This window comes from Dreissena polymorpha, chromosome 6 (genome assembly GCF_020536995.1).
Source record: "Dreissena polymorpha isolate Duluth1 chromosome 6, UMN_Dpol_1.0, whole genome shotgun sequence".
NCBI classification, from domain to species: Eukaryota; Metazoa; Mollusca; class Bivalvia; order Myida; family Dreissenidae; genus Dreissena; species Dreissena polymorpha.
The window spans coordinates 8,007,945-8,035,560 of NC_068360.1; the positions used below are offsets into that span (position 1 = coordinate 8,007,945).

Genomic DNA, 27,616 nt, shown 5'->3' on the forward strand with positions numbered 1-27,616 from the left:
TTACTGTGTTTGTTCTGAGTGTTAATTGTATTTCATGTCATTGCAAATTTATATCTCGCTATGATAAAATACTTATGGGCGGGCTATAATTTTATAACAAATATTAATAACATGTTTCATTTGTTAATAAATGCCGGGAGAACGTAACGCTCACACTAATGTTCATATATGAACATGACCATATTTTGCAAAGCAGTATGTGCTTAGAGGCCTTAGTTACGGTATGGAAAGACAACCACTTCCTGTTGTAGCAGACGACAAATGCCATTCTTCTAGCGGAGTTGTCGTTCGTGCCTCAACATGCATGTGAATGTGATGAACCGCAGTGTAAGAGAGTAGACAAATGCTATGAACGTCTGCTAGGAAAGATAACCAGCACATTTGCCTATTTATAGTTCACCACTGGTACACTGCAGAGGATTTATATGACTAATAGTGTTTAACAGATTGTAAGAGGAGATTGGCCAGTCTGGTGTTTATCATTGAAATCGGTACATATTGGCTGCTTTCTGGGAAAACGGGGCTTAGTTCATGTCAAATAAGATTAGCCTGTGCATACTGATTAGCCTGTGCAATGCGCACAATCTAATCAAGGACGAATTTTTTCAACAGCGAACACCTACACTGCCTTCAGCGCTTTGATTTAATCATGTCATAAGATTGAGAACTTTTCATTCTAATCCGGACAAACTATAATCATTTGTGGTGCGATATCTCACGTTTCATCTGAATTGAACTTTTACATTAACAGGGGAAAAACTCATTCATAACGATCAAATGCATGAATGACTAACAAGAAAGTTATCTAATCTTTAACCCGTCATCTTCGTTCACGTTTTTCTATTTTTTGGAAGACGAAAAAATATTTTATGCAGTTAATATATTATTGACATTGATACGAAATAATGTATACTTTAATAAAGGTTTATACTTTTATTTTGCACGCGTGTAATGTCTAACTCACCGTACCGGTGTTTATTTTGTAATGTCATAGTATTATTATATTATGTTTCATGTAATGTCTCTTTAAGAAAAAAAGTGTAAAAGTTCCACAAAATTTTTGTTCAAACAAGATCAACAATTCAGTAATGAACAGCTATGTCTGTGTTCGTCATTCAATTACTCGGATATAAACTTAAAAGAGGTTTCTAATGGGGCAGCCGAAACAGTGATCGATAATAGCAACGGTGGCATGAAAATGCCCACGGGCTTTATCCCGAGGGTCTTTCTCGACTAATGTGGGCTATTATTGATCCATACCCTGCGCCGCCATTTATTAACCGGTTGAATACATATTTTAAATAGCATAAGTGTTAAATTGATTTCTGTGGAGATCAATACACAAAGCAGAATAAGTTTAGATATGTCTGTCTGTTTGCCAGTCATCTTTATTACACGTCTTTTTTAATTCGGAACTAAAGTGCTGATATATGTGGAAATAAACAGTGCGCAAACAGTGTCTTCTCTAAAGCGCATGTTCAATGCACATTTTTCCTGTGTTGTTTCACAGAATAAAAAGGACAGGCATTTCATGAAGTCTAGATGATCTTCCAACCTTATTTCTTAGTCAAGGAATGTCAATAAAATTGAAGTTTACTTTCGCTTATCATTGAGCATTCGGAATGTGAATTTATTTACAAGCAAGGAACCTTAAAATGCTTAAACATGACACTCTTTTGTGCACGTTGGCTTATTCGGCCGATCTTCTTCAGACTTCTGGATATCACAGATAAGGTTGTGTCAGTTTTCGTCCATTAGAGCTTTCACTATTAGAAGATTATCACGTTTTATAGTAGTAAGTATAATAATAAACTATGTCAAATATTTGTTATATTTCTTTAAAACTGCCACTGAGAATAAATATGTTTCAATTTAGTATTAATGTATGGTTTGTAGGGCGTGTTATCAATAATGTTCCCTTCCTAAGCGGGGATCTTTTCGATAATATCATTTATTAAGCGATAATGGGGCTGTTTGAGGTACTCAAAATGTAACTATACATAATAAAATAGGTATAACGAACCTCCGAAATACGTGAGGTTTGAGAATTCCAAAATATATGCCTACACACAGACGCAACAAGCACGACATGTTCTTAACCTTTTTGTTAGCTATCGACATTAATAAAATTATGTTGATCTTTTCTAAACGTGTATCGTCATTCCAAAGTATGAATTATATTGTCGCGTTTGTTCATGTATAAACATGCATGTCGTTGAATAGTTAAAGCATATGTATTTTAAGCATTTTAATCTACACTTGTCTCATAACATATTGAACTCGTGAGACGAAGTTTGTTTTTCATATCTCTGTAAACATTCGGGATTTCAAAAGCAGTCCTGGAGAGCAAATGTATTACTCTTATCTCAGTTATACAAACATGAACTATTTTACTGATAAACCTTCATTTCAAATCAATAGAGCTTAAATGAATTTATGAGCGTTCGGTCGTTATCAAAAACCAGTTGTTCAGATATAATTTGCTTTCAATGTGATGAGGTGGATCAAAGAAAATTGAAAATTTTGGGATTTAGAAATCAGTCACGAACAAGGCAGCTGCATTTTTTGACGGATTGCCTTAAGGGCTTTGTCTTCAAATAATGTGTAATGTGTAATGTTATGTATATATAAAGAACCATTAGGACTTAAAGGGGCCTTTTCACAGATTTTGGCATTTTTTTAACTTATTCATTAAATGCTTTATATTGATAAATGTAAACATTGGATCGTAAAAGCTCCAGTAAAAAATCAAGAAAAAAATTTAAAAAAGGAAAAGAACATTGCCCGGAGCAGGTTGCGAACCAGTGACCCCTGGAGTCCTGCCAGAGTCCTGAAGTAAAAACGCTTTAGCCTACTGAGCTATTCCGCCGAGTACATATTCTGGACGTATTTTATACCTTATATAAGCAATCTTCGTAGTTTCACAAAATTTAACGACAAAAACAGAACTCTCCAAATTATTCAATCGTTTCGCGTTGCAACGCTTTATAATTTTTAGGTTTTAAAATCGTCAAAAGATGCATATAATGGCTATATTAGAGCATGGTTAATGTTCAGTATTACTGTTTCCTCACAAATATCATAACTAAAACGAAAACTTACGAATCTGAAACAACTTTTTTCAATGTTGTCAATTTACCAAAGCGTGAAAAGATCCCTTTAAAAGTGAATTTTTAAAGAGATACAGAAACAATAACATACGTGCTGATATTTAATTCTAAGGCATATTCCGTTTAAAAGGTTATATAAGGACTCTTAAGCCATTCATATTAGTGACTTATTTTTTGTAATCGAATTACACGAACTGTTAATATAATGAACATATATCAAATATGATATTACTATTCATTAATACAATTCAATCATTTACGTGTTGGGCAGTTCAGGATTAAACCTGAATATAATAATCAATTATCATAATGGGAAATGCAAAGGGGATGCAGAAGAAGACTGAATCAAACCGTGACAATGCTGGCGATTTCATCGGTTCATTGTCTGTAACACAGTCGTGCGATCCATGTATGAAAAGCAACATATCCAAAACTGCTACAGATTTTTGCGTTAATTGTAACGAGTTTCTGTGTGATACGTGCAAACATCCACACTGCGTTTACAAACCCGGCAAACACAAAATAGTCGCTATTCAGGATAAGTGGAAAATGGAAGATCTGGGCAGGTGTCAGGAGAAAACGTTTATGCAACCAAATTGTCAAGAAACAACTAAAGGTATGCTATTATTTATTTAAGACATAATTCCAAAAAATATGAGATCATATTTATTTGTAATCTGTTACAAGCAATTGCATTAAACGTCTAATCCTTTTTGTCACAAGACATATTTGGACGAAATGACTTTTCCTTTCATCGTGCTTGAAAGATAAATAGGCCTACAAGCAGTTACCAATTCATGTGGTCGGGTATCAATTTCTCAGTCGTCATCTTCAACCAGCTAAATTTCAGTTTTCTTGTTTTATTTTCATATAAAAACAATAATTTCCGTAAAGTGTATCGTCTTCAAGAAACCAGAGTAGCATTCGCAATTACATGACTCATGAATGTTTACATATTTTTTATATAAAAAACGAACAGATAGGTGAATGCTCTTCCTTCCCTAAATAAAAAGATCTATATATAAACATGTATTGTATAGATCTTTGACTCCCAAAAAGGGGGTACTATATAGTCGCAACTTTATTTGTCCTTCTTTTTTAGAAGATGTTCATGGGTCTGAAACGAATATTCCTAATAGTTGTTTCATTACTACGTGATATCCCTTCGTCCGTCGCTCTGTCTGTTCTTCTATCATTCAGTATGTTATCCATCGTTCCGTTAATTACTCATTTTTTCCTTGCGAGATCTCAGGCATTTGTATTATCCCACAAAAAGTATTTTTATCTTGTTAAAAGCTCATAAACCCTCAAAATCAACGTATATTTCGAACACTATTTCGAAAAATAAAGTTAACACATACAAAATTAATATAGAAATAGCCAAAATTTCAACGAAAAAGTGTTTACCTTATTTTCCGACATGTTGTAATATCGAGTAATTAAAATAGAATATATTGTGGCACACAAAAATTAAACAAGCATTTTTTATCTCGATAATCTATGTTTCCATACCACATAGCGTTGAAATGTTAGCTATCGCTATAAGGAGCACAACATTTTTATGGGTTTACTTTATTTTACGAAATATTTTGCGAAATATCTATTGATTTTGATTATTAATGTTCCTTAACAATGTATTTATATTCTTAACAGGGTGCAGAATCAACGGGTTTTTCAGGGGTTTACACACGGGCTGGACAGAATGCAATCACACCGTTAAAAACTTTATATTAGCAAATATTTCAGGTCTTGAAATAAATTTGCAAAAGTCTTTAGTGCATAAAAGACAGTTTTTGGTACAGTTTGTGCCGCTGTCTTAATGTATAAGAATAATTCATTTAAAACTTCTAAAATCGTTGACAAAATTTCCCGTTTCGGGTAACATAGCCGTGTAGTACGAACAAAAACACATGCCTATTAAATAAAGTAATTATGATGTATTTCACGTTGCCATATGCAGCATGAAAACCTGTCTTTTATGCACTAGTTGAAATTCTTAAGAAAGATGTTTAAAAAAGTTATTTAAAATAAAGGACCACAAACCGTCGAATTAAATCCATCAAGGTTAAAAGGTGGAACCCCACAAAGTCCCGTGATCCGGCACCATGTTAAAAGCCCTCAAAACCAACGAATATTTCGAACACTGTTTCGAAAAATAAACACATAAAAAAATTTATGTTACTTATAGCAATATCCAAAATTTCAACGCTAGATGTGGTCTGGTTTGATGTAGATATAACAAGATACAAAATGCTCTTTTTTGCGGGAAAATATATTCAACACATGTTCATGTACCAAGTTAGTGTTCGTGTGTCGTATGTATTGTTATCGAAGCGGGAATTTAAAATGGAGTATATTGAGGCACACAAAAATAAAAACGAACATTTTGTATCTCGTAAAGTCTATGTTACCATAGTCCATACCACATCTATCCTTGAAATTTTAGCTATTGCATTGTGGCACATTAAATTTTTATTTAACGAAATATTGTGCGAGACATTCGTTGATTTTGAATATTTTTTGTACTTATAATGATTATTTATGTTATTTAATGTTATGTTGTTATACCGATTAACGTGACAGAAACAAATGTGTATATGTAATATAATCTTGGCGCAAATGACTGCTATATGATTTTTAATCGTTAACGTTAGGTGAAACTTGAAAAAGATCCAGGCTAGATAAGAGATGGAAAACATTCAATACAATAGCTTACTATATGGTTTTAATTGATTCCAAAATCAAAATCTAAATACCGCTGTTACAGATGAGATCAGCGGGAGGTCAGGAAATCTTCTCAGTGTACGTACAGTCTCTGTCCTGAACAGTTTGACGACAACAGACGTCAGACCCAGTCAACCATTGGAGAAAGGTACATAAAAAAAATATAATTATACTTAGGAAGACTGTGTGTATCTTCATGTTCAGTAAGTTCAGCTCCCGTAATACTGCATGCATTTCTTGTCATTTGATTTCTTATTTGACACGGTTGAATTAATTTAACATTTCTGTGTCAGATTACAGGAACTAATGATCCGATTTTCATCAAATTTATAGTCAGTATCCTTATTGGGTTGGCATACGCTATTTATCATGTCGTTCCGCTTTATTGACCATTGACTAATAAACTGTTTCCACACAATAAATACGGAATATTACGCTAGTCAATTGTTCCAAGAGTTTGTATCACTCGAGTGGCTTGTGTGATGACGTATCACACGAGAGGCGGGGCCTCGAGTGTGATGCGAAATAGCACAAGCCACGAGAGTGATACAAACTCTTGGAACAATTGACTAGCGTAATATTCCTTTTATTATATACAACAACTAACGAAAACATTTAACAATTGTATTTTTTACTTTAACAAAACTGACAAAACAATGACTAAAACGGTACGCCATAGTTTATTTAAGACGCGTATGAATACAGTCTATGTAAATTAACGTGTAAACATTCGAACCGGGAAAACACAGGTTTCCGACACGCGTACCTTAATAAATGCCATCGTTAATCCAATGTTTATAATAATTAAGTTAGCAACTTAAATCCGCTGTTTATAACAAAAACGTTGAAACAATATGCACTTCCACTTCTATCTTCCATGTCTTTATCGAAACTTAGTTAAGACCACACTATTTAATTGTATTCCTATCAAAATATACATTTATGCATGATAAACACACACTCCAAATTACGTTTAGAATTCGTTCGATGTTTGTAACAAATAGTTTACTGTTAAAAAAACACCACGTCCGATGGAATGTCCTTAAATTCCATAGAGTTAAGATAAAAGTTTTGTGTTTCGTCACAGAAATGACGTCAAACGATGTACTACGTAATATATTTCGTGATATAAAATATTTCTATTTTCGGTGCGCGTAATGTGACGTCATTAAATGTGTCGAAGTAGTCCGGCTAGTATGGTAATACGGAACTGGAAACAGCGAGTAGCGTAATACGGGATTTTTTATTTCAACGATTGATACAACCTGTATTTTGTTAAATGCATTAAACAGGTATATAATAAACTCACATATTGACAAGGCGCATCTTCGGGGTGCATCAGTGTCATTTTACCTGTTTGAATTTTATGCATACATTTTTTTTAATCGGACTACGTAGAAGTTTCCCTATTAATTCATTTTGACTATCTGGGCGATGTCAAAACTATATATTCGGATTATCCAGGCCTTACCCTTTCCATTATTCAAACTATGCGATATCTTAGTTATGTAATAATAAACAGGAACAGTAATGCAATAAATATTCTATATTCATTGAATGTGGTTCCGTTAAACAAAACAGATACATTGTGTTACACGAAAGTGAGTTGTGATTTAAATCCAGAAGATTTTTTACATACATAACGATATGGATGTTTGTGTTAGTCAAATGTCTCTCTTTCTTATCATAGTTAAATGAAAACGATAGTTATTCACTTGTCACTTGGCGGATTATGGAGGGATACGCATTATTTGTTCAATAGGGTTGACAGTTATAATTGTTCAATGACAAATGTGTAATATAAACTTGGCGCAAATGACTGCTATATGATTTTTAAGAGTTAACGTTAGGTAAAATTTCAAATAAAACCAGGCTAGATAAGAAATCGAAAACATTCAATACAATAGCTTACTTTATATTGATTCCTTGGCCAATATCAATATCTAAATAACGCTGTTACAGATAAGATCAGCGAGAGGTCAGGCGATCTCCTCCGTGTACGTACAGGCTCTGCCGTGAACAGTTTGACGACAACAGACGTCAGTCCCAGTCAACAATTAGGGAAAGGTACATCAACAAATTATTATCTTCATACTTAGGAAGACTTGTTTTTCATTTTGAATGATATCACGAATATGAACGTAATTTGTGCGTATGCAGATAGCTATCATGATACAATGCTCGTTATGTAGATAAAATAGGAGACTTCATGTAAGTAGTTTATGTGAGTTCCGAGCAAGCGTTGATCATATAGTTAAATCATAAAATGTCTTACAGAATAAGATATCAGCAAACCCTCTTTCTGTCGTGTTCATTAATTTGATAAAAAAGTGAAACATGAAAATTTGGTATTTAATTCGCAGGTTTTCGTGAACTGCAAATGGTTGTCCAATATCATATGACAGTTCTGTCCCTTTGTACTTGTCAGATTGTTCCCCATATTTAATTTTTATTAAAGTGTACGTTGTGTGCATCTACATTTTATTTCATTGTTTTCAATGTTATCCTTTTTGTATATTTTCGTTGGGATTTGTAACATTATGTTAAACATGTATTAGAATATGGGCGATGTGTTAAAAATTGTTTTAGACACCCATGCATAATTGACACATTCACATAAAGTTGTTATCAAACAAGTTTCAACGAGTTGGTAAATATATTTTGTCATCATAGCATTCCTTCAATCAAATTAAACAACACAATATTAGTCTTTGTATAGAACTTGCTATTGTCAATAAACATATTCAATAAACATTTATGAACAACTATATTTGAACGTTGGTATGGTTTTGAAAACGTGAAAACCGCAGTCATGATATTTATAGACCATCTGAAAGTCTGCAAATGAATGTATTCTGTGACATCGGTACACGCATTTTGATTATTGAACACGTTTAATGTCAACGTGACGAAACATGTTTTGATAACTTATGATGGAACTTAAAAACAATCCCCGGTGGGGCGTAATGTTAAGTGGTTGAGTCTTTCAGTTTTTGTATTATTTTTTATAGATTCGAATACGACTTCAAACACTTTGAAACGGGAGCCACTGCTCAAAGTTCGAATCGATGTGACTGGAATAGACTTCATGCCTGATGGTAGACTTGTAACGGTGTATAAAAATAAACAATGTATTATCATGAGCGACAAGTTAATAAAGATCGGCAAAAGGTATTTGCTTCAAAAAAGTCCACAAGGAGTTGTGTGCATGTCAGACAATAAAATTGCCGTGACACTTGATCAACAAACTGTATGCGTTCTTGACGTCGACAAGGGCTGTGTCATGAGTCAGGCACGCACATTCAAAACAAGATTAAAATACCATTCTTTGCGTAAGCTAGACAACAGCACTTTAGTTGGATTTACACGTAATACACCAAATCACGCGAGAAAAATCACAATAGACGGTAGGGAGGAAGACTTTGAAACTCTTAAAAAGAGAGACTATACTAGTATGTGCACTCCACCTTGCAAGTGTGTGTACATGCCTAGTCGACACACTTTTCTGACAGTTAACAACAGCAAACTATTTCTACATGATACTGAGACGAGTACATCCACAGATGTGCAGGTTGAGGATAAGATATATGCATTATGCCAGAGTTCTGCGGACAGTGTGTTGGTGATTTGCAAAAGTGGAGTTGTGCAAATTACAATGAAGGGTGAAATATTGCAAAAGTGCAGTGGAATTGGTTATGCATACACGGTTTGTGTGAACGATAGCTTAAGTACGCTGGCAGTTTTTGAAGGCTCGAATCGAATACAATTGTGTAAGTTGTCCATTCAATTACAATTAAATTTGCCTAACCTGGAAGATAATATTTCGTTTGGACATACACATTACAAATGGTTATTTGAAAATGCCATATCTTTAAATTAATTAACGTTCATGAAATATCATTTTTTGATAAAAAAACAATTATGCATATTTTTGTAACACTGAAAATTGAATGTGTTATAATAATAGCGGAAAAACAAATGCTTAGAAAAATGATTGTTTTAATATTAAGTTAGCATGCATGCAATAATTGACATCACATTCACTGTTTACATATCAAACGTAATACGTTATTTCTGTAATAAAGTTGTATTACATTCTGCTGCATTGTTTAATACAGCGATAAAAAAGAAGCAGAAACGAATATTTATAATGCAGTTCGATAATAGAAATACTACTCTGTTATAATCTGTTTTATATGAATAGATTCATCTACTACAACAACGACATGGAGTCTGGAGCCGAGGGCGTCATTGACATTCATCGTCACTGGAATTGACTTCTTACCAGATGGGAGACTCGTTGTAGTGTATGCAAATAAAACGTGTGAAATTATGAACGAAAAGTTGAACAAGATCGGGAAAAGGTTTTTATTTACGGCACGCCCGCTTGATGTGTTGTGTATATCTGACAGTGATATAGCTGTGGCATTAGATAATATGACTATTTGTATTCTATCTGTGCGCAGTGACAACAAAATGCAGCAGAAATGCTCGTTTACCACACAAGTACAGTACTATGCGTTACGTAAGTTGGACTCTACTACAATGGTCGGTTTTGAAGCAAAACGCGCCAGAAAGATTACCATGGACGGCATTGAGCAGGACTTTAAATCATTTGTAAAGACGGGTTATCCAAGCGCAAGCCGCGTATCTAATTGCAAATATACATATATTCCTTGTTTTCACAAGTTGGCGACTTTTAACAACAAGACCAAGAAAGTATATATGCAAGACCCAGAGAAAGGCACATCAACATATATTCAATTTGAGAAAGAAATATGCGCATTGTGTCAGGGACCTGCGGGGACGGTGTTTGTGGTGTGCAGAGGCGAACTTGTGCAAATGTCTTGTGAGGGTCGTACACTGAATAAATGCAGCTACACCGGGTATGCATCTAGAGTGTGTGCAAATAAGGACTCAAGCGTGATAGCATTATCAAACCTATCTACTATAACGCTTTACAAGTTGTCAATTGAATGACAAAATGACATAAGGCTAGTACCTTGTTGTTTACATTCGATTTTAATTCTCACTGAACAAAACGCAGGATTATGTGCTATATTATTCATATATATATATGTATAAAGGTATATTAACTAATGCTTATTCATTTCGTTTTAGAATATTATTTAATTATGTGTTATGCATTGTTGTATATCGTTTGAGTGTACTGCATTAGCACAAAATGTTGTAAATACATAGATAATTTGAAATGATATTTACCATTATGTGTGTGTGTGTGTGTGTGTGTAAATTCTTGTTAAGATGGTATGTATGATACATGTATGTCTTTTCAATGTTAGCTTTCCATAAGGGCAAATGTCTACGCCAGATGCAATGAATTATCTGTGATATAACGCTTTAGACGACCACTTGAATATATGTAGGTTCCGCGTAATTATAACTCAAAAGCTAAGATCGGATCGATGTCGAATAAGCACGATCCAGTATCGTGTCGTTTGCTTCTTACTATACTGAATTAAAGACGATCTACCTGTATACTTTAACACGCGTCTGACTTTTATCAACATATTACAAACTGTTCCTTCTCTTAAATTGATAAAAGTATATGATGGATCATATGGACATGTACATGTTACCTAGGGACTTAATATTAATCGCGTAGTCCGTTCGTGGCCAACATACCTAATTAACTTTGAAAACGTTTTGGATCCAATTTTTGAAATTATTGTCGGAATAACGGTTGCACCAATATGTAAAAAATTGACATATACTTTGAAAATATTGACAGAAATACTGCTCGGTTTGACCTTGAACTATAATGGACAACTTAGTTTTCGACAACACTTCAACAAACGTTTCATAATGTAGAGGCAAATGTTCCCGGGAAAATGATATTACAGTACCAGCATTATGCATATCTGGCTGTATTTCTGGGTTTTGTTTATAGTTCTACGTTCTGTTGGTGTGATTAAAATTAAATATTCAAAAGTGAGTTAGTTTTCCGAATGGCAAAAAAACAGTTCCGACCTGAAATATTGCGAACATCAGAATCTTCAAATAAAACGTCTGACTAAGTAAATATAGCAAAAATGAAGAACGGATCAAAGGATTCAAACGCAACCTTTCTTCTAATAAGTTTCCCACACAATATCCCGTTCTCTATTGCAACCCCAAAAGACTATTTCAAAGTCGAAGTTAGTTTACGGTAAATGTTTTGGGCAATAAAAATCAGCTTAGGAATGAAGGTGTATAAAATTTACAATTTATGTGAAATAATAGTGTATGACAATCGCTATGCTGCCACAAAGTATATAAAGTATTGTGGATCATTCATAAAATGATGGCGTTTAACGGTACACAAGAACTGTCCAGGCAAGATAGCACAGAAGGATGACTGTAATAGATGTGCCGATTTATTGATAAATTTTTGCAATTTATTAACTGTACGTTTGGTTGAAAAATTATCTTCTACAAGTTATTATTATGTGTAAATACATGGAATGTTCTAACCAAAAGCTCAGTTTATGTAATCTAACTTTTCAATCACCCATCTTCGTTTAAATCATTCTTACTATTATTTGTGAAATGCTTACTATTATTTGTGAAATACGTGGACATATGTATTATTATTATTATTATTATTATTATAAATACAATTATGGAAAAAAAGATTAATTCATGCATCCTGTTTGCCTTTATGTTAAATGTCGATGCATAGAAGACTATTTACGAATAACTTACCTTGAACGGACGTTTTCGCCTTCATTTGAATACTGACAATGACATTTGGAATCGTGATTTGTTGTGTTCGTCGACATTTAATTAACTTCAAGTTTACAATAAAGCCCACCGGTGGCTAGTCATGCATTTATTATTTACATATAAGAACAGTGAATTGTATGACTATACAGTCATATAATAAATATGCATATTTAAATACTTAGGTTTGATTGTTTGACCTCGACTAATGACACAAGGAAACCGATATATAAATACAGATCTTGCATTAGACATGACCCAACATTCTCCTTAATAAAAACATATGCATGGTAATTGCATGTGGTCGGAACACATTTTTTACTATTTATTTATTTATTTTATTTACGATACAAACCGCTAAAAACACAATATAAAAGATAATACTATACACGAATATTGTGGGTTAAATGGATTAGTTAACATTTTAAGGAGGAGAACCTTTATATAGTATACAATTTATTGATATTTTATATACAAATGTAGAAACTACTTTCAAATAATTCAATAACTACTGGCGGTAAGTATGGTCATATGAACCGTATAGCACAAAATCATCATCAAATAAGCATTTAACATGTCCATTTGTAAATAAATTGTTATAAATGCCACAAAATGTGTCTTAAGTGATCTTACCAGACGACTTAATTCTCTTATAATAACATTTTATTTACATACACTCTATATAAATATGTGTTAACAAAACAAAATAAACTGTCACTTAAAAAAAACAATAATATACTTTATTGGTTTCTATTCCTTATTTAATGCATTATGGAATGTATGATAAAATACATTTACATAACACATTTAATTTAAACACCACAATTGTGTTTGTCATAATTATGTTTGCCTGCAATATTTATTTCCCTTTTTAATTAAACTTTCATTTAATACTATTGATAATTGCAATAGCAGTTAATATAAGACATTTGGGTACCTGCTGGAAAAAGTCGGAAATAGACATATTTTGTAATCATAGTATATAAAATAGCAGTGTGCAACTTTACTTAATTTAATATGTAAAATACATAACTTAAATACACAAATATCATTTAATTTCAAATTCAAAACCAATGAGAAACATTTTGGTGTGTTCTATAAACCCAGATGCCCCTGGTGGAAATCTTGTCAGTATTGATTTATTTATGTTAAATAAAACACGTGATTTTGCTATCACCTCGTACAGACTGACGCAAGAAAAGACGGGAAAATCACTAACAGTATATGCCTACGGGAATCAGTAGATGCCATGGGGCCATGAGCATAACATATTTAAAGAAGTAGAAAATTGTATTGAAATCGGTTGTATAATACAAATGTTGCAAACATTAACTGCGTAGTTCTATATACATGATAGCATGTGAGCTTTTACTAAAGCATATAACCACAATAGTGTTCGAATAGATAATATTTCATCCTTCATTCACATTTGCATTCACAAACGAAATTGAACGTATTTAATACAAACAAAATAGTTTTCACTGTAATAAAAATAGTTTTATTAAATAACAACTGAAGCTATTTTAGCATGCATAGAAACAGCTTTGAACTCTAGCAAGCTTATTCAGAATATAAAATCTATCTGAGATTTTAAACAGGCTTAAAATGTAGTAAATAAACAACAGCCACGGCGCTGCATGAGTCTTCCTACAATAGTTCCCATGGAGAACAATATTCACAGGAATATTTCTTCGTTGTAGCAGACTTCGTTAATTCGGAGTTATTTACGCTTGGCAAATCTGTACAGCTCCCAGAGGGGAATGATGACGTGAAGACAGTCTGGAATCATGAGTCCTGAAGTATGAAACAAAAGTCGTGGAGATTTCATAAATAACACAGTTTAGTGCTTAATTATGCAAGCTAATGAGCAGAAATTGAATTTCGTTTACATTATATTAGAAATGTTCTCTTTACCCCATCAAATCCATAAGCAACCCCAGCCGGGGTCTCAATTCAGTGAAGTATGTATACAATTTCATTTAATTATGTCAAGCAGTTATTAAAACGAGGAGGGGAAATTATCTTTATATTATAAGTAAATGTTACCATAACCTACTTACCCAAAATTAAAAACTTGTACGAAGGTGGGTTTTGATTTAGGAAACTAAATTTAAAAACTGTAATTTGATCTCAAGTTATTTAGCAGAATAGCAATCCACTCACAATTGCAACCAAACAGGAACATACAGGACCCTTAAAATTCGCTCTACTTACGACAAGAGCCAAGTCGCAAAACCGCGTTGCCAATGTGTTAATAAAAGTTTTCAGGTTCTTAATAATGCTTACTAAATGTATGGCTATTTTTCTAATGAAGTTAGATTTGATAATCCTATACGAATTTAACAATGTCTATAATATGCGTAAAGTATTTATTAATCCTTAATAAGTCAGCATTCAAAGCTGAGTTTATGAATGTACAGAATATAAATTTGTGTCCAAAAGTTTACCATGGTAAACTTAACCAACGGTGAAAATGCTGAACCACTGTTTTTTTCTATGAATTCACCAATAGTTCTTGCCTTGTTGAGATGTCGGCCCTGTCCGGAAATTACATCAGCAATGAACTGGTCCATGCCGCAAACAAAGATGTGTATGACGTTGATACTGCTTATGGCAAGGATCTTCCACGAAAGAATCTCATTACGGATGTCCGAGAAGTTGAGAACGAGACACGTGGTGACCATCTCGATGATAGTGATATTAAAGTGTGTGCTAAAAGGACATGTAGAAATCTTTGTTGTAGTAGCCGATGTAGCTTCACCACGCTTACTTGAGCGGGTGGTTGGAGTACAAAAACCATATACAAATCGTCGCTTTTCATTCTACATCTGAATGGCATTATACAAGGAATTTCTATGAGTCGTGCAAAGTTGTGCTCTACATGCCTTTTAGCCTTTACACTGCTACTGATGTATATAGCGGTGTACTTTTTGGACGTCAAGTTCACATGTTGTTAAGACTTTTCAGCCATTTACTCGTTAAAATGTATGCAAATCATCATTCATTTGTTCTTAAATTTCAATATATGCATGTTTTGAACGAATACATTCCAAATGTTCAGTACCTGAATAATTTCCTTATCTTATTAATCCAAATACTGCGTTTCTATTAGTGTTTTAACTAAATGCTAAAATTCGCAAAACTCTACGCGCGTGCATGCTGACACTAAGTTACTTAATTGTATTATTTATAAAGTTCATGGACCTATGTTTCTGGGTTTTTTGAAACGAAGTTGGATTAAAGCATGATGTATTTGTGTGTGATGTATTATTATTTATTATAATAAAATGTGAATTAAAGTGATCGAATATATGACTCGAATGAAACCGGTGAGATTGCGTAGATATAATTAAAGATGTAAAATGTATTCGATTAACACGATGTTTTAATTAAGTGCTTTCGTTGATCAATTTACGGATTGAGAACAATATCATTTACTTAAAGTAGTAGTACATCTTATAATTGTTACAGTAGTGGATTGTTCTTTGAGTTTTCGACATAAATTGACGTAAAATGTAAAGGGTAATTTATTTAAGGAATAGGACGTTTGTTTGTTTGTTGATCAAAAAAATGTCTATCAATAACGTATTTTCTGCGTACATCAACTGTTTTAAAAAGGAAACATATGCTGATGACAAATATATAGTATATAATGCGTTCAGATTTTTAAATACATAAAATAATCGTATAAGGAAACACAACGAGACCAAAATAAACATGGTGATTTCTATTCATACAAAAACTTTGGAAATTAGAGCATAAGCCAGTAGAAGTGGTTTTAGTATTTTGTTTTATTAAAACACACATATAAAAATGAAACAAAACCGTCTGTATTCTACTTGTGAGTGTAGCAAACTGCCGCCATTAAATCTGAATCGAGCCACAGCGATAGTTGTTCTTGGTAATCTGCTTTTAAATTACATGGTTAAGGAGAAGTTCGCGAACTGTAACATGGAAAGTTTTATTTTAAAGTAGGGCTTGCTGCGACATTTCATGTCAAATCCTCAGACCTCTTAAGCAATACTATTGTGTAAAATAAAGATAATTGATATGTGAAGCGCGTTAAATATATATCTGTACTTATATTTACCTGGTTTCGTAGACATTTAGATAGGACATATATTTCTATAACAAATAAAAGCAAAATCGTTACACACTTACCGTTTCAGTATTATATATTGAATGTTCAAAAAAACGTTTACGTTATTGTACTTTAACTTTTATTTTATAGTACTTAAACTTGAAAGTCTCAGAACTTTTACGTGAAGGTAATTGTGCTTAAACTTTTAGGTAATTGTACTTTTATATGTAGAATATTGTAGGTTATTGTTCTTCAACATGTATTTACCTGTGTACGCTTGTTATTAGCTCTGTAAAATGAAACATAAATCATAGTTATACTTTGATAATTATCTACATATTAAAGTGACCAACAAAAACGAAATAATAAAAGTTCTAAAAAACGTATTTTATTACAATCGTTGTAGAATGCGTCGATGTTAAAAAAAATAACACTTACTAAGTGATGCTTTTTTCCTTTTATAGACATAAACAAGTTTACCGAATTTTGAGATATTTATATTAGATTGGCGTAGAACGTAAACAACTATCATTTGCTTGTTTATCTGTACTACGTTCCAAATATGTCACGGCAGTAAGACATGCGCGAAATAATTGTAAACATAAAGTGATATGAGTAGAAAAATGGTGTATAAGGAGCTATTGATCTGCCTTTCTCAATGACCTAGCTTTAATTGAGACACAGTGGAGTGTCTTGGACAACGGAAGTCACGGGTTTGATCCACATTGTTTCCCGGGAAATGTTCTATCAGTATTATATAAACAAGACATTTACTCCCTGGTTCGGATTGGTTCGGTTGAATCTCCTATGATTGCACCCAAGTTTAAATGCAAGAAATGTAATCGATTTTTTGTAATGCCTCAGCAAATCCAACACATAGAAGTCAACGACATCACTATCAATCTTAAAGCATACCGCCGTGCAAACGTGTTTTACCCGAAGTGCACTCATAGCAACCTATAATGTATGTATGTCGGCATAGTTTATACATCCCGATTTCAGATCGATACAATATTGGCACTCAATCAACAACTATTCGGTAATTCGTCATAATGTGCTATGTGCTGATACTTAACCGGAACCATTCTGCAAGAACATTTATATTTCGTGGGCAAATCTGGTTTTCATTTTCTGGTTGAGCTTCGTCGGTTTTTATCCAGCATGGTCCCCGAAAGAACCAATTGGTTATCGCCAACCCGTACACAAATCATATTCAAACGACTTCTATAAAGCTTCATACTTCAGTTAAGCTGTCTAGTCTAGGTTTGACCTCTATTGAAATCCAATTAACTTTTTAACGACATTTTCCGCCAGTATGCTTGATTAAATAAATTCAAATTCCGTGTTTGCTAATTAAAAAAAATCCCCGCAACATCCAGTATTGATTTGGATATGATGCAGCTACAGATTGTGCAGAAAACATATTGGTGATATAAGTCACCATGATTTTTTTTTGATCTCATTTATTTAATTTATTCTGTTTGCCCCTACAAAAATAAACATCAACGCCGTTAATATGTTTATAAAGGTATTGCTCGTTTATCCTTCAAAGGGATAAAAAAAACACTTAATGAGACTCACCGTTCAAACATTGAATTAAACAAGCGTATGCTATTAAAATACCAAACATATTTAGCCGATGCATATCTGCTAGTATATCATAAACATTCAGGGTGTAAAACGTTTGTGCAGCGATCCGAAAAACAGCAAGATTATGACATCTTTATTTCTATACATGAAACTATATAGGTACTGACGCTTTCACTAATCAAATTTTCTTTATGATAGACGATATAAAAGACGATTAAGATTAAGAAGATTTAGAGGATTTTAAATTATCAATATATGTATGTGTCACATTACTAGCTAGATTACAAACGCTTCTTATTTATTCCAAGCAGTTGGTTGGTAATTGCGTTGGGTACATTTTAAAGATCACTTTTGTATTTTCGAGCTAAATGCTAAATGTCTCTATCACACGAACATGCTAATGCCCACGTCTGTTCATGGTCGCATGTTTTAAGGACATCAATTCAAACATGATATAATGTTGGTTTTTAAATCAAACGGTAAATAACAATTTTAGTAAATGTGAGTTTTACCAGTGTTCTTAACTCCAAATAACAAATGCGTTTTTATATTGGAATAACTTTTCATCTGGTTGGTTAAACTACCGAGCGGTCGATAAAGTCGTGTGCTTCCCAATTGTTTCAATCACTTAATCTCGCGTTGCTTTGAATGAATCTGTCAGATTTTGAAACGAATCGATACAAACATTAACCTGTTTAATACTATTTGTCGCTAGAAATATCAGATTGCTTCTGATCAGGTCGATACATTAGGTCCAACGGGTTTTCAGAGTTCGTAATATCCAATTAAATGCACACTTGAATTACATATAATACTACTACTCTTCACTATATATTAGTGTCTGAATGGATATTTAGCATTTATAAAAAATAAATAGTATTCAACAAGATTAGAAAGTGTGATGCGCACATTCCCCATATATTCCATATTCATTTAACAGATGTTGCCATGTACGTTAGTTCGTTTTATTACATATCCAAAATAAACATTAATTAAAAGCCTCATAACCGAACATCAATCTAAATGACAGTACGGAATTTTAATCAGATTGCGGCGATCATATGCAAATGAAATGTTTTCTATCCTAGTTTACTGACAAGATTGTGTAAGTGGCTATGACTAAAAAACAAATATTGAATTTCACTCAATGTGCGTCCCCTTTAGGCGGATAGTTACGAATCTTCAAAACAGAGATGATTTTAAAGAAAATTGTTTTACCAATCAATGAAAACGGTTAATTTGAATACAACTATTAAACAACATTTTTTGTAAATATAACATGATATCAAATATCAATTAGTTGCTTGTGTATATCTCTGCGGTAAGCGCTAAAACATGACTATCCTAAAAAACCATGTACTTGATACTTAATTTCCTACATGCATGTAGGTGTACTTAAACAAGTGGGAACATGTTTTAAATTTACTCATCATGTAGCAACTGATGAGTATAATACAATAAAGTATTGTGTGTCCTAAATGCAGAAGAAAAAAAATATTCGGAAAGTTCGAACATAAATAAAATTGATTGACACAAATATATCCACAATTATCCCACTTATTTGTCTTTGAGATATAACGAGTTATCTAGTTTTTAGCCAAAAACTTACCAGTGAGCGAGAGAAAACAATAATATGATTCTTTTTCGCAATCGAAATATATACCATAGTTCGTTAGTAGGTTTGTTTAATCTGTTGTTGTTTAATGCCCATTGAGTGTTTTCATCTATAGGCTCTAATTGTATCAGAAAATTAAACATTCCTTTGTGTTAAGCGGCGGTAGACATAACCGCAATCTTATTTGAACGCATTCATTTATGTCGATAAATAGTGGTAGAAAGAAGATGGAATGTATGTTCTTTTTACATAATTTTAGTCTGGTTTTGTTGAAAATCGCGTAAATAAGTGTTTAACAAAATTAATTGCCAGTTTATTCACGGTTGAAGTTAAGACAATACTGGATCAGTTGCTATTTCAATATATTAACTTGTAATTATTGAGGCTCCTGTTATTGTATGGGTGTTACCAATAATCTTTCCCACGCGATGCAAACGCAGGCGTCCTGAAAATGTATGGTAATACAATGAGTTGCATATTTTTCATATACATGATTCTGGTTCCGACTAGGTATGTAAATGTATACCCATAGGCTGGACGAAATTGCATTATCGTGAACATCGCCATTATCGTGAACACCAGGGTGGCGAATACGACAACCATTGAACATGCTGTTGGGTGAACTTGACGTTCCAATAACAGTCATTTCTAAATATTGTAAACCTTATACTTGTTTGATTTTGTGTTTAAAAACTTCATTGTCCACCTGCGAAGTCTGAACAACCTATTTCTGTGCGTTTATTCACCACGCAATACAATCTGAAAATAATTACCAAGCGGTTACCCATCAAACCACAAAATAATTTTGAAATTAGCAAATATCTTTTTTATCTGACTTTGAATGTTGAATAACGGACATTAATGATACATAAATAAATATATAGCAGCTCAAGGCCATACTATTTTTGATCATGATCAAGGCTAATTTATGATCAGACCTCGGTAATCGATAACCAATGGATGTGACGTGACACCGGATATTGGTCGATTTATTCCGATTTAAATAATGTTGTTGATACTATGACTTTGACAGAAACGTATGAAAAATACGTAAGTTAAGACAAATACATTGGAATAATAAGCCTTCAAAAAGATTATCAGAACAGAAAATCGTATTTCCCGTCGGTAGTCTTGTATTTAAGGCAAGTGACCAATCGCCTTTACAAGACATAAAACATAACAATTTTTAAAGCCGGGGTCACCACTTTGGAACGGTCAATTTAAATCCTTAGGGTTCAAACCGGTTGAATGACGCGTCGAAACTTACGCCACAGGTCAATTTAAATCATTGAGGTTTAAACCGGTTGAATGACGCGTCGAAACTTACGCTGACTAATAATCTCAGATCATGGTAATGTGTTACCCTTACACCCGCCATATTGACGTTGGGTGACTGCCTTGTAATGAGAGGACATATGCTCTCACTCACAGCTAATGACGCTACCGAGAAATAAACATAAAACAAAAACATATAATGTAACAACTTTTTGAATAGGCATTGTACCTTGAAACATACTAATATGTAAATAAACTATAACACATATCATGGTATGAAAAACAAAGTCTGTCAGTGAGATTTCGTCTTACTTGAATAATTTAGTGATTGCGCCTAAAACGCAATGTAAGGCGGATTTCAATTTGATTAACCTGAATTCCTACAATACTTATAATATACTCAAATTTGGTTCATACTCAAATCAAGTTGCAACAAGCCTGGTGTTAAAATGACTGAATGTGATTTAATGTTTTCTATATTTTAATTTCAAGACGATAAATTAATGTTGACACTCACATGTTTTATTTGAAACGATTTTATTTTTTTCAATCATGTCATCTGCAACCGGGACTTGTTGATTACATACATTTCAAGACGCTCCATTAATATTAACACCCAAATTATCTAATTGAATGACAGCATTTTCTATCTTTAAATTTGTGTCCGGGATTTATTGATGAAAATCATGTATGGTAATAACTTGGAAAGTACTTAAGATATTATCGTGAACATTGAAAACATTGAAACCTATTTGGTTTATAAGTTTGTCTGTGCTCACCACTCAGGTGGCATCTCTTTGTTCCTTGTTCATTCAGTACAACCTAAAATTAACCAGAACAACAATAACTTACTTTTTAAGATAAAAATTAAGTATTGTACACGAAATTTTAATTACCTTATACCATAATATATTTTTATTGTTTAAAACATTTGCACGAAATTGAAACAAGCTTCAAAAACGGGTTTACTGTAAGTTCACATTTATGGTAACGTGCTTTTTTTATAAATTTCTAAAACTATAAATATATTAAGTTAGAGTTTGGCCCCCAAAAAAGGTTCAAGAGAAACTCTATTGTTCGTTAAACAATCCTGTTGATGTCATTTAATGCGCGTCGACGATTAACAGTTCCGCGGAAAACAAACACAGACTGCTTTCTGTGACTTATGCTCATAATTGCCTTGGTTTGCAATTCGTCCATATAATTTGTTATGGAACAGCTAAGTGGTTAACATATTGAGTTTGTTGATGAACCCGAATATAAAAACACGCCATTCAAATCCATACTTTCCAATGACACGCATTTTTAAATTTTAAACAGTGTATTTTGTATCTTATTTTTCATTAACAGTAGCTTTCTGCTCGTCAGATTTGCAACATAAGGCGTCTACGTTGTTTGAACAAATGTATTCTATGTTTAAGTCAAATAAAACTATTCGATTAAAACCTCTGAAGAAACTTTGAGACAATAAAAAAAGGTCATAACTTTGAAGTTTGCGGGATATCTTTAAAATAAATGATAACATATTCAGACTTCAGACCGTTAACCAGGATCCATGCTTCCTGGAGCAAAACTTATGAATAATGAAAACTTAGTATCTGGTTACAACTGGATACAGCGCGACCAATGATATAGCAAAAATAGATTCATTTCAAGGCAAAATACTGCAATAACGGTTAGTAAAACTCCGATATCAAGTCTTATGTGCATAATGTATTGCATGCATTTGGTGCCAGATTCCATATTCAAGACGATTATCTTAATGATTCCATAAATATTACATTGGTAGTAGATAATTGGATGCCTAAAAAGAGAAAATGCATTTCTTATAATAAGAGTCATAATTTTCAGGGGATGAATAGTTTATTATACTACATCTCGATAGACGATAACAATGAAATGGCCTCAATGAGAGAATTGAATTAAAGTTAAAGAGAGGACACTCTTGCAATGTTTTTTTTCAGCTTCCATTGGGTACATTCGGTGATCACGTGATGTTTCTTTCAAGCAAATTTAAAATGTGCATACATGTATTCTGAGATTTAATAAAGAAAGGTATATTAGTATATATCAACATACATGAGATGCATAGAAGGTCTACGTGGCGTAGTGGATATGGTGCCCGTCTAGCGACCGTGAGATCATGGATTCTGTTTGAGGGTTCTATATGGTGCCCGTCTAACGACCGTGAGATCATGTATTCTGTTTAGGGGTTCTTTAGAGAAATACCCCATGTACTGGTTCTACCCAATAAATGGACTCGAGAGTGTTTAAGTAAGCCACGAGCTAAAATAATAATAAAATACATAAGTTTTAACTAAGATGCAAAAAACTAAACACCAACTACAAAACTACCACCACCAACAACAATATAAACACAAACATTATTGGTTTTGGAAGTACATACATGCACATATTTGAATAAAAACATGGATATATTTGTTATTTTAAACATAATTTGAAATTTGCTTAATCGTGTTCTTAATCGTGTGAAAAGTGTTGCTTGAATGACTCAACTTGCATAAATAATTCACATTAGTGAAGCACCTGAAGCGTTGCAAACCAATTGGAATTATGTTATCCCACAAATTCGTTCCTTCCAAATTTAATATATTTATGTATTCAATTTAAATTTTCTAAATAACTTATTAAAAAATCAAACATACTTATACAGATTCGCAGTAGGACACTGCCTAAATAAAGTAAAAAATGTATTACAAAATATTACTGTAATTTATTTGCAAATTAATATTTAAATGAAATAGATATGAATAAAGTAAATACATCAAATAAATCCAATAACTTGAATTGAGACACTAGTTGTAGTTTTAACAAGAAATTTACTTTAATAAGCAATAAATATGCAAGAATTTCACTAACGAAACTGTTTCGTGAAATTCATATTCATATGTGTTATTCATATTCGATTAATTTGCAAAACAGCAATACATAATGCAACGCATGTACCTTTAAGCTTTTCAGTTTCGAATAGAAAAAAAATAATTCTAATTAAAACTGGATTCTGTAAATATTTAGATTATACATCTACTGCATATTTAAGTTTATGCCAACCACACCTAAATTATTCGCAAAGGAACATACAATATCGCCGCCAATCAGGAATTTAGAAATTTTATAAAAAGCATCAACAACATACTCACACCAACAAAAGTCCAACATATTGTTCCTCACCAAAAAGTTGAACATTTGTAAGTTTAATCAAGATTTACCTTACACATTACGTTTATAAAAATATGTTTCAAATTATGTGACGATTCAAACATTAAAAATTATAAACATGGTGTTTATACATAATTTTATATGTAGTTATAATGGATATTTTGTGCCGTTACGAGTTACTATTTGCATAAACTTGCGTGAAACCATTAAGAAATATGTAACATTTGATCAACACTGAAAAAGAAGCTCTCAAAACATTATTTAATTACAAAATATTTATGGATTTTGTATTGTTATCGTCCGTTTCTTTTTTATTTAGAGAAGCGTAAATGTTTGTGGGACAGGACAACAATCGTGTGAATAAATGAAGTCTATAAACGGAATCTTTTTACAGATTAAGAAGTTGAACATCAAACGAACAACCTGAGTCAGTTGTAATAAAGATTTACTTAGATAATTTTCAAAACATTGCATTTGTTAATTTACAAGAGATTTATATTTGGCTCATTTCGCAATTTTATATATTTAACGGATCCATCTAAAAGGTTTCGTTAAGGACAGGCAAGCGAATATTTTAGTTGAATTATTTGAAAATCTAGTCTTAGTTTGGGGCAAAACTCGTATTCAGGCATTTTATTCCTATTATTTCTTAAACACCTCTATCAATACCATTCATGTTGGAAAATGCAAAACACTAATTTAAATACACGATTTTTCCATGAAATAAATTTATAATATTTTCCTTACGTGTTTTCATTGTTTCAATTTAACGTTTAAATCCTTACTATTTACTACGACCATAAACTGTTGGCTTACCAAAAAAGGGGCGATTACTGTGATAATTTTAGGTAGGATTGTCGTAACAATTACTTTCCTCCTTCATTTTATGATAGCTTTGGTAATAAATATTTGTTTGTATCATTATGTATCACATTTCTTCTTTCTTTGTGTTCTATGTGATTAACGCTGGGATGACCTCCTAGAAACATTCAATGCAACGCATTGGGGTTTCAAATCGTTGTAATGGTAGCCGCGCATCACATTAACACCATAACTTATCACAAAACAAACACTCGCCATAAACGTTTTTATGCAAATGTGCCTATGCAAACAGAAAAGGGAAAATTAAAATCCAAAAACGTGACGCGCGAAATAAATATAACGCGCGAAATAAATATAACACTAAATATTTTAGTTTCCTAGTGTCACAGGTATCGCAAATCAATTTAAACGATTAATGGGTTGGTTTTTAAGTTATTAAAATATACATATACAAATGGCTCAAATTCTTACAGCCTCTGAAGACTGACATATGACAACATTAAAGTTGTACGGGGATACGTTCTACTTTATCCCAACACCAAATATCAAACATTTGTAGTATATAAAATAGCCAATTATGAAACTCTAGAAACTGCATGTATATCGGGAGATAAATTGGTCAAGCTATATACCACTTTTATAACACAACACTATCTATAAAAAGAAACTGATTACAGCTAGAATCACTGTTACATTTTTTATATTTACACGTATGGCTCTCAATTTCAGATTAGTGTTTATGTTGTTAAAATAATATCAACAAATGATTTGATTGACTTAAGCAAGCTAAAAATCTCACAACTTACACTTGACTTGACTAGTTTTACCAACAAGGTATCATGTATAGTCTTTTCAAAATAGTGTTCGTTATTGATAAATGCGTTATAGAGTGTTATGGTATTTATTAAACAATTTGAATACAATTACTAATGCATTAATGAAATGCAATTGCAATGAACAAAACTGAGGTTATCTTTGAATCTGAATCGATGATCTTAAATATATTTTCACTTTCATACCACAACTTAATGTAATTACATTAACTTAATGAAAATATTTTAGACAATATATTCACAAGCGCCATGCTTCTGTAGTTTGATGGATTTTTGGTATCATAACTTTTGTAATTGGGAGGAAGGCATCTTTTGACCTTGTGGGTCGATAAAACGTAGATAAAAAAGTTTAAACATTTGAGTTCGAAATAAAATTATTGTGATCAGAGACATAGGTCTGCATCATTCCCTTTGAAATCAATACGTATATCTTTACATAAAGAACTTAAACGATTTCTTCAACATAACAGGGACAGTCTAAATAATCAATATATAGACCATATTATAAATATTAGGTATTTCTGATGTTTTTTTTCAAAAGATGTACGTATCATTTATCTTCGTTATTATTGTTTAGCTGATTTCTTTATGTCTAGGCTATATTTTATATGGACGATTTTCTTACACGAAAGACTAGCGGACAATACTTTTTCTCCTGATTCCTGAGAATCATTACTCCAATATAAACATGTATTAATATACTTTCAAATACTAAGAGTATAAAATTTAAACAATGCGCATCTAGAGAGCTTTTATTTATTGTAAAACACAGTTCTATTGTCTCGTGTTTTATGCAGTGATTATGACTATTATAAAACATATAATAACAATAATAATGGCATCACTATTGGCTAACGTAAGTAATTACCATGTATACAAATATGGTCGATCCTCACGTGGGTTTATAATATTTCTTAATTTTTGCTCTTGTTTTTCTGTCGAATGCCTCGTTTTTTTTATATATTTAATTTACTCAGTTAATAGGTTTTAGTGCATTAAGGTTATGGCAACATTGACAGGAGTTACTAATGTACATTTTGAATAAAACAGGTCTAACATCCTCACAGACTGAACTGTTTCTAAGCACTTTCTTTTTAAATATCTTTCTCTCTTATAAAACTGCGTGATTTAAACATGTTTTACTTTAAAACAGTCCGTTGCCACCTCGAGATCTTGTGTTTACCGGCAGAGGTATAAAACAATATGTATATTGACCTTTGAACTGTGAATCATTGTTTGTGGCGTTATTGTTTAGCACGTGTGTATGTGTTTTTTTCTTTCTGAACAAGAGGTGCAATTGCATATTTCTTATTTCCAACCATGGACAGTTAAACGTTAATCTAAATTAATAAACATTTTTATATGCATTCATTGTACATGTTTAGAGTGTAATTATAAGTTATTTATAGTCAATAATATTGAACATATTGCGTTTGAGCAGTATACCATTATTGCTTTTAACGTTAACATTTTAATTATTTAATTGCTCTTTAATTATTATTGTTTGATCTATTTAAAAGTATCTCAAAAATATAGACATTGACGTTACTGGTATAGTTAGGCTATAGAAGTAAGAAATCTTACTGGTCTGTACGTTCGTACTATTGCACAAGTTGTATGAAAATGGTGTGCTTTAACGCAAAAACCGTGTCATTTCTATTTA

General features: G+C 32.4%; 2 protein-coding genes and 1 long non-coding RNA gene across 5 annotated transcripts in view; 2 read left to right on the forward strand and 1 right to left on the reverse strand.

Annotated features, from left to right (window-relative positions):
- Positions 1–27,616, forward strand: part of LOC127836235 (uncharacterized) — a 478,549-nt gene that overhangs the window by 213,290 nt on the left and 237,643 nt on the right. The window lies entirely within an intron of this gene.
- The window catches only part of LOC127836244 (thrombospondin-2-like), a 160,591-nt gene that overhangs the window by 128,541 nt on the left and 4,434 nt on the right, over positions 1–27,616 (reverse strand). The window lies entirely within an intron of this gene.
- LOC127836249 (uncharacterized) lies at positions 5,873–9,275 on the forward strand. The gene is made up of 3 exons (XR_008028682.1): positions 5,873–5,982; positions 7,797–7,901; positions 8,846–9,275. It is a non-coding gene; the product is annotated as an uncharacterized LOC127836249 (long non-coding RNA).